Genomic DNA, 7,706 nt, shown 5'->3' with positions numbered 1-7,706 from the left:
GGCTCCAGAAAATGAAAGCTCAGAGGGGGCGAAGAGAGAGTGAAAACACTTAAATTTTCTTTTTTTTTAAAGTAGGAATTATTCACTTCAACTGCAAGGAGGAAATTGCCCTGAAAAGAGGAAAAAAGCCTGAAAGTACCCCACAACCCCCCAGCTGGGCTAAATGCTGGGACAAACAAACAGAAGGACTGATGTGATCAGTAAATCATCTTGGGTGGGGGAAGGGTTTGAATAGAGGCGTAGAAAGAAAGCAGAAGCCAGGCAGTTAGCTGATTCCAGCAGAGGCAGTGAGCAGCAAGGGGCCTGGGCTATGGGATCCATAATTGGCTAACGAATAATAAAGCCCAAAATTGGATATTAACAGCAATTAGTTTCTGTAGAGACACTGGAGAAAAGAGCTGCAGAAAACCCCATTGGGCCTTAAGCTGGAGCAATCTGAAATTAAACCAGTGTCTCAATTAAATGGGAATAAATATTGCCACATCAGTCTGTGTAAGTGTGGGAAGGGGCTGAAGGAAACTCTCTGTGAAGTCCAGGTGCACCTTCCTGAGTGTCAGAAGCTTTCAGTGGTACCACTACCTTTGTGAGACATGTTCTGGTCCTGACCTCTGGCCTCTAGAGGCCAATTGGCCCCCCTTCCTGGGGCACATGACCTTGAGCCCGGCCTCTGAAGGTTATTTCAGGGCACTGGCCAGTTAACCCACAGGAGCCTTACATCACTGACTCGGCACCCTGGTGGGCCCAGCAGGTGAGAAAAAGGAAGGAATTGAATTCTTTTTAAAAACAGAGACTGTGTCCAGTCCACCAGCGAAGCCGCATCTCTTTGGGCCTGGGACAGGGGCTGGGTATGAAGGTTCACGAACACAGAAAGAGCATATCTGCTCTTCTCTTTCAAACCAGCTTTCAAGCGGCTCCATCCCTCTGACATAGGATCTGGGACCGGTGTTGACTGAAGGAGATGTGTGTCATTTCTTCCTGGGTTGAGGAACTGGTTGTTTTGGCTTCTGTAGAGAGTGTTGTGGGGGTGGGGAAGGACGTGTCACTGAAGGCGGTGGATTGCTGGGTCCCAGGGACAGAGGCCCGGTGACCTGGCCCTGTCGCGGAGAATCTGGAGGAACGAGGGAGACTGTGTGGCGCAAAGGGGAGTCAGAGAGAATACACTGAGGCGAAAAAACCTCCTACTTCCCAAACACCCCTACAGTGCTTTTACCCTTGCGCTCTGCGGGTGGGGAGCCAAGGGAGTGGCCGAGGCGTGACATTTCGGTGGGCCGCAATCCTTTCCCCACCTCCTCCCTCGTGGGCCGAGCGCACCCACCCGTTTTCTCGCACATTTTGAGGCTTTCTACGGGTGCGCGATGAGATCCTGGAGATCACTGTGGACGAGAGACAGGCCGTGAGGCGGAAGAGGGTAGAGGGACAGACGGTCCTGGGCGTCGGCCCTCCAGCGCAGAGGCCGAGGCCTGCGGCTCCAAAGCGCTGGGGCCATGGGAGGGAGGTCATTTCATTCTAACAAGGCCTTTGGTTCGGCATGAACCTTTCTTCTAAGCCGAGGATGCCCCACCCCCCATTTCTGCTCCCGATTCCCTGATCATCTGTAAGGTTGCTCATCGTATGTCCATCTGGCGCTAGAGTGACATTGGGGGAACCGAGACGCGCGAAAGAGGAAAACAGGTGGGTTCTCCGGGCTCTGTCCCTGCCATTGGTGGCTCCGTGCAGGGCACTCTGTACCTCCGATCAATTCGAAGCTTTGGGAAGTGCGCGGTGACCCAGTCTTTGGGGCCCCAAGTTTCTTGGTTCGGGCAAGAGAAAAAAAAAAAAATCAAAGCCCGGACAACAGAAACCAAAAAGAAAAGGGAAGCCAGCGCCCGTTCATCTTCACATTGCTCAATTTAGATGTCGTGGGGCATTAGAAGTAAAAGAGGGGTGGGAAAGCCCTGGGAGCCGGGCTGCGGGCGGGCGGGCGGGTGGGTGGCAAGGCTGAGCCGGTCCCGGCCACAGGGCAGGACCCAAACACTCTGATCTCCATGGTGAACCGCTTTTAAAACATTACGAGAAGTAGCAAATCGAACTTCCGGCGAAAATATTGCCTCCTACGACCCAGATCTTCATCTTTTGGGTAACATTTCCATTTTAAGACAAAAGAGAGAAGGATAAGAAGATGAAAAGATGGACGCACTGAGAATTGCTGACACTTCCTTTCTGACCTGGAACATTGCTTGCTCTCAATAAGGCCTTCTTTTTTTTCCAGGCCATCTAAATTTGGTGCAGATCTCTGCAGGCCTCCCGCAGACCCACCTTCCGCGGTCCAGGACAGCACACATTGACTCCAATAAATCCCACTTTACGTCCTTTCTCGTGTTCTACCTCTACACTGGAGATGCAATTAAATATTTAATCTATATCTTTTAAAACTGAAGTCAAATTGAGTAAGACTTGGTAAAAAGGCTCAAATGAAAGAATTGTAGATGGATTTGGAAGAAAAAAATCTTTATTAGATATCATAATTCTTATAATTACTATTATTGACATACATGTCACGGTGAATCAGCCAGCCAGGCCTCAAACACACAGACTCCAGCACAACCTTCAGCTCCTGTTGACTCATGGGGCTCTAAAACCACCCACAGAGTAGAGGAGGAAGGGAGGCTCCATCTGTCCCAGGGAGAATGCTTTGCAGCAGCCTCCAGAGAACTCCATTCTCAGGTTAGAACAAGGGGTGGGGGTATTATGTAAGTTCAGCAGAGGGAAATAGAAAACTTATTTCCTTGTGAAGACAGTATGGATGGATGGATTTGTGTGTGTGTGTGTGTGTGATTAAATGCTTTCCTATAAACATTAGTAATGGATATATGGTTATGCAAAAAGATGTATATATGTAAGTATGTATATGCATATGCCTGCTGAGAAATTACCCGTTCCCCAAATATTTCTCTGGCTATGCCTCTTCATGTGTCCACAGTAACTGTCCCCATTTCCACCCCTTTGGTGACAGAAGTGATAGAGGAATTTACCTTTGCCTTTGATCAATTTCCTTTCTGCTTAAACAGAGATCTGGGCCTGGGCTGTCTCTGGCAGGGGAAAGAAGAATATTACCATTTTTTACTTTGATACATTACTAAATCCATCTTAAAGTATCTGGTACATTCACCTTGAGAAACTGGAGCTCCCTCCCATCCTCCTGAGGACCATGATGGTAATGGGTGTGAACCAATAGGGGCTTTCTTGGCATATTCTCAGCAAACTGCCTTAAAACATGTTCTACGTTTAAAAACAATTATATGTTTCCCTTTTCACTTAAATGATAGGATGTAATTAGAGGGACTCAATAGATAGGCAGAGAAGAAGATGATGTTGAGAGTTAAAGAAATACCTTGAAAAAGCAGAAATCTTAAAGTCTCTTACACAAATATCGCTGTGCATACATAGGCCCAATATAGAGGACAGGAAGAAGCCAGGACTGACCTTCATTCCCATACCTCTATCTAGTGAACACAAAAGGGGCCTTGAATTTACACAGGGGGCAGAGTGGTACATTCATCTCTGCCATTTTTGGCCATTGAAGCCCTACATAAAAACACATTGTATAATGAGACCTGGTGAACACAGGACAATCCCCCCACACATTAAAGCTTTCAGAAACTAAAGTTTACATAAGCAAAAAAAAAAAAAAAAAAAAAATACACCTCTTCCACTGTAGATTATGGGCAGCAAGAACCTGGCAGATCTTGTCCATGGTGCCTGCGGTTTAAGCTCTCAGGGAGAAGTGTGTTAGGTATCCATCTACAAGGTGCATTACTTGTGCAGGCACATCAGCGAAGGGTGTAGTCATGGCTGATGGAATTACGGGGAAGCAATTATGGAGTCAAGTCTCACTAATGTGGGGAACTGAAGGGCAAGGGATTGCTCATCAGAGGTTTAAACCATCCCTGGCTGAATCATGATAGCAGCCTCTCAGTGAGGAGGAAGGGCTGAAGCCAGGGGATCTATATCCCAAGGAGGCACTGTTTGGAGGGAGTTCTATTTTGAAGGCAGTGACTGCCAGTGCCTCTGAGGACAACCCTGGCTAAGGCACAAGGGACCAGCAAAGCTGCTCTCTCTTCTGTCCTCCAGCTAAGCTTGCCTCCCGGGGCTTGAGGAACAGCATCATGCATAACAGTTTGCATGATGTTAACTGCAGCCTGCTCTGCAGGGGTCAGCAGTTTGCAGCACATTTCTGCAGACCCAGAGAAGGTTCTGGGAATGTCTAGATGGGGTTCAGTGCATGTCACCTCACCTGACTCCAGACACCCCCTTAGGAGGGCCAAGAAAGAACATAAGAAATAATAATTACACAATGATCGACACGTAGTAGGTACTCAATAAATATCTGGGAAGAAATGAGGCTAGGGTATCCTTGAATACTAATTTATTTAGTGGATTAGACTGAGGCTTTGGAGAGGAAAGAGTTCCTCAGTAAGCTACAACTGAGGCCTTGATTACTGTGTAAGGAAACAAACTAAAATCCTAAGCATCCTTATGGCCTTGGCCTTGCAAAGACAGGCTTCTGCTAAGGGCGGGGAAAGGGATGCAGCAGGCCTCCAAGGTAGGAAGATCCAGCTCTTGGCCTCCTTTCTCTGTAGGGACCTGCCCCTCCTCCATTTTTTCCACTAGAAAATTAATGAGTTTAGGTCTTGTCAGCATCCACTGCAGCTCAGGGGTTAATACAGAGCAGGAGATGGGATGGGGCTGTCACTGTGCAGTGTGAAGGGGGTCTCTAGGACCAGCTGCTGCTTGAGGGTTAGTGATGGGAAGGCCCCATTTGGGAAGCAGCTTCTTCAGGATGAGGGAGGGTTGACCCTTTGCATCCCTGGTATTTTCTTTCAAAACAGTCTTTCCTCAGACCCTCACTTGTACACATTCTAGTCTTCCTTCTTTTAGGATTTTAAAAGAAATGCACTCCCCGCTTTGGTACATATAGGTTACTGCGCCTCTCCCTTCCTCTGCATCTCTTGGATCTCTGCCTAAAACTGCAATTACAGCACAAGGAGGAAGTGAGATGCTCCCGAGAGCCCTGGCCATGCTTTCAGCCCTGATGGAGCCTGTGAACCCGCCAGGAATTTGTTCCTTCTTCCCCGCACCTCCCAGTGAGTTCTTCAAGCTTGTCAGGCGCCCACAGCTCTACAGGAAAGGATGACAAACATCTTCCTCCTCCCTTCCAACTGGCTACTTCCCTCCCCACTACCCCCCAACCTCACGCAGAACACAATATACCCGCAGTCCAAGCCCTGGCGCAGCCTGCCAGTCTTCTGGATGCCAGATTATTTCTTAAAAGAGCAAACCAAAAGCTAAGCCCAGAACAAAAACATAGCCAAGGAGAAGGTGTCCACCCGTGTACAATGCACCCCAAGCCTAGAGGAAAACAGGCACACAGAAGCGCTCCGCAATGCGCTCACAGTCACCCCTCCCCCCGCTTCGGTGCTTGCATAGATCTGCAGTTCTGTCACAGAATCAGCTTCGGTTTCGCATCTCTAAGCCCCTGTCTGTCACAAACCACACACCTCCCCACGCCAAGGGCTTCTGCCGCCGAGACCCCGCGACCCCTCCCGTCCCAAGCCGCAGCGCTGAGCTCTGCGGAGGGTGCCTCGGCTCTGTGGCTCCTTCCTCGGCGGGACCTCGCGGACCGACGGTGCTCAGCCAGCCCCATTCTTGGCATTCACCGCGTGCCTTAATTGTATGGACATTTAAATCAAGGTCCGCTGTGAACACGGAGAGAGAGGCCTTTCTCCTGAGGAAGGCAAGGAGGAAGGAAGGAAAGGTGGAAGAAAAAAAGGGGACTGGGGAGATGGAATGAGAAAACAGGGAAAAATAAGTAAAGCACGGCGCGAGTGCTTGCGCACTGACAGCGGGGGAAAGGGGTGGGGGCGGGGAGCGCAGGGAGGAAAGGACCACAGCATCCTCCCTACCGCAGCTTCCCCGATCACACAGACAATGAGATAACAGCGACGTCTTCCAAAGGCTCTTTGTTCTCCCCCATCCTTTCGGATCCAGGCTTTTTCCTGCAAAGCGGAGGGGGTGGAGGGTGTGGGTGGAAGTGGGAGACGAAGGGGTGCCTCCCCCGTGTTAATTACCCGGACTCCCCTCGCCCCTTCCCTGCTCCTCGCCTCCCCTGCAGCTCCAGACAATGAAAAAAACAACCCCACTTCGCCCCAGCTCAGAAAACCCTACCCAACCTCTTGGCTTCAGCTTTGTCCAGGAAACTGAGGCGGGGGTGGGGGGGTGGGGGCGCTAGGAGGAGCAAGATCAGAGCAGAGGACCAGGAGGGCAGCAGGGGCTCGACCGCAGCTGTCCCGCCAGGGCAACCACCGCCGCCTTTACCTTGCAGGCCGAGTCCAGGCGCAGCCCGGCCGGGCGTGCCGCAGGGCGAGCCGCCGCCGTCCTCGGCCGGGATCTGGGGAATCAGCCTTCCGGAACTCGCCTGCTGCAGTCCTCTCTCTCGGGTCCCAAGTGGTGGAGCGAAGAAAGGAAAAGAAAAAGAAAAAAAAAAAAAAAAAAAAGCAAAAAAGAAAGAAAGAAAGAAAAAAGAAAAGAAAAGAAAAAACCCCATAAGAGCGAGGCCCATCTGGCCCCTCATCAGCTTTGTCAAGTCTTGCATACGCTAAAATGCTAATGACCTAGATAGCTCATGCAAAATGCAGCAGGGAGGAGGGAGGGAGGGAGGTGGGAGGGAGGAAGAGAAAGAGCGAGGAGGGGGGGGAGAGCCAGGGAGGAGGAGACCTGGTGGTGGTTGGGGGAGAATATACGTCTTCGAAACACCCCTAGCACTCTGCCCACCCCACCCCACCCCACTCCACCGCAAACTGTCAACCGGCTTTACCAGGTGAGTGGTGGGCGTAGATTTAAAAGGTCATTCGTGTCTAATGCGGCTGTCTCCCTGGGTCCAGAAAGGGAGAGGGCCGGAGGATGAGAGTCCCCAAAGCCAAAGGGATAATAAGACATTATTTGAAGCCCCCCCTCCCCGTGCCCTCCTCCACCTCTCCACTCTGTTTACACACAAATCCAAACGCCTCCTGTGTGTGTGTGCATGGCCATATCACATTTTCATCAATTTCTCAGCGCTCCTGTGACAGACCCCCGTATTCTCATCCCCAGCAAAACTCATCCTGTGAACTCCAAGAGAGGTTAAACCCCTCTTCTTTTCGCAATCCTCTCTAGCTGGCCCGTCCCCTCTCCCGTCTCCCTCTCCCCGCTATTCCTTCAGCCATACAGACAATATCTCCGGCTTCTACTTTTTTCTAAGCCTTGTGTTCCGCAGTCTCTTCTCCAACACCCGGACCTCAACAAGGTGAGGCGGGGGAGCAGGGACGCCAAGTTAGGTCTATCTGATCACCCACAATTCAGCTCCCTTTCCCAGAAAAACAAACCCAACTCCTCCCCAGCAAAGACATTGCTCAAGCATACCAAAAGGATAAATAAAATTCAATCTGAATACCCTCCGAGGTGCGCTGGGCGGACGCCCTTCGCCACTAGAGACCATTCGAATTCCGGAGCTGGCGCTCGCGCGCATCCCTTCTCGGCAGCCCGAAGTGCTTTGTCCGGTGGTCCACTCAAGGTCTTTCCCTTTTTGTTCTTCTTTTTAACAGGCTGGTTGCAGTCCTCAGCGTTTCAGCCAGCCCTACGAAAGGCAGTAGATCTACTGGAATAAAAGGGATCGAGATAATATACATACA

The 7,706-nt window shown here is 50.6% G+C and overlaps 1 long non-coding RNA gene across 1 annotated transcript; it reads right to left on the bottom strand.

Moving 5' to 3' along the window:
• Positions 1-2,466: 2,466 nt before the first annotated feature.
• Positions 2,467-6,517, bottom strand: LOC149999480 (uncharacterized). The gene is made up of 2 exons (XR_016513338.1): positions 6,355-6,517; positions 2,467-6,035 (listed from the first exon to the last, which is right to left on the bottom strand). It is a non-coding gene; the product is annotated as an uncharacterized LOC149999480 (long non-coding RNA).
• Between the last annotated feature and the right edge of the window lie 1,189 nt (positions 6,518-7,706).

This window comes from Furipterus horrens, unplaced genomic scaffold (assembly GCF_987537825.1).
Source record: "Furipterus horrens unplaced genomic scaffold, mFurHor1.1.pri manual_scaffold_10, whole genome shotgun sequence".
NCBI lineage: Eukaryota > Metazoa > Chordata > Mammalia > Chiroptera > Furipteridae > Furipterus > Furipterus horrens.
This window is presented reverse-complemented; position numbering and strand designations above follow the sequence as displayed.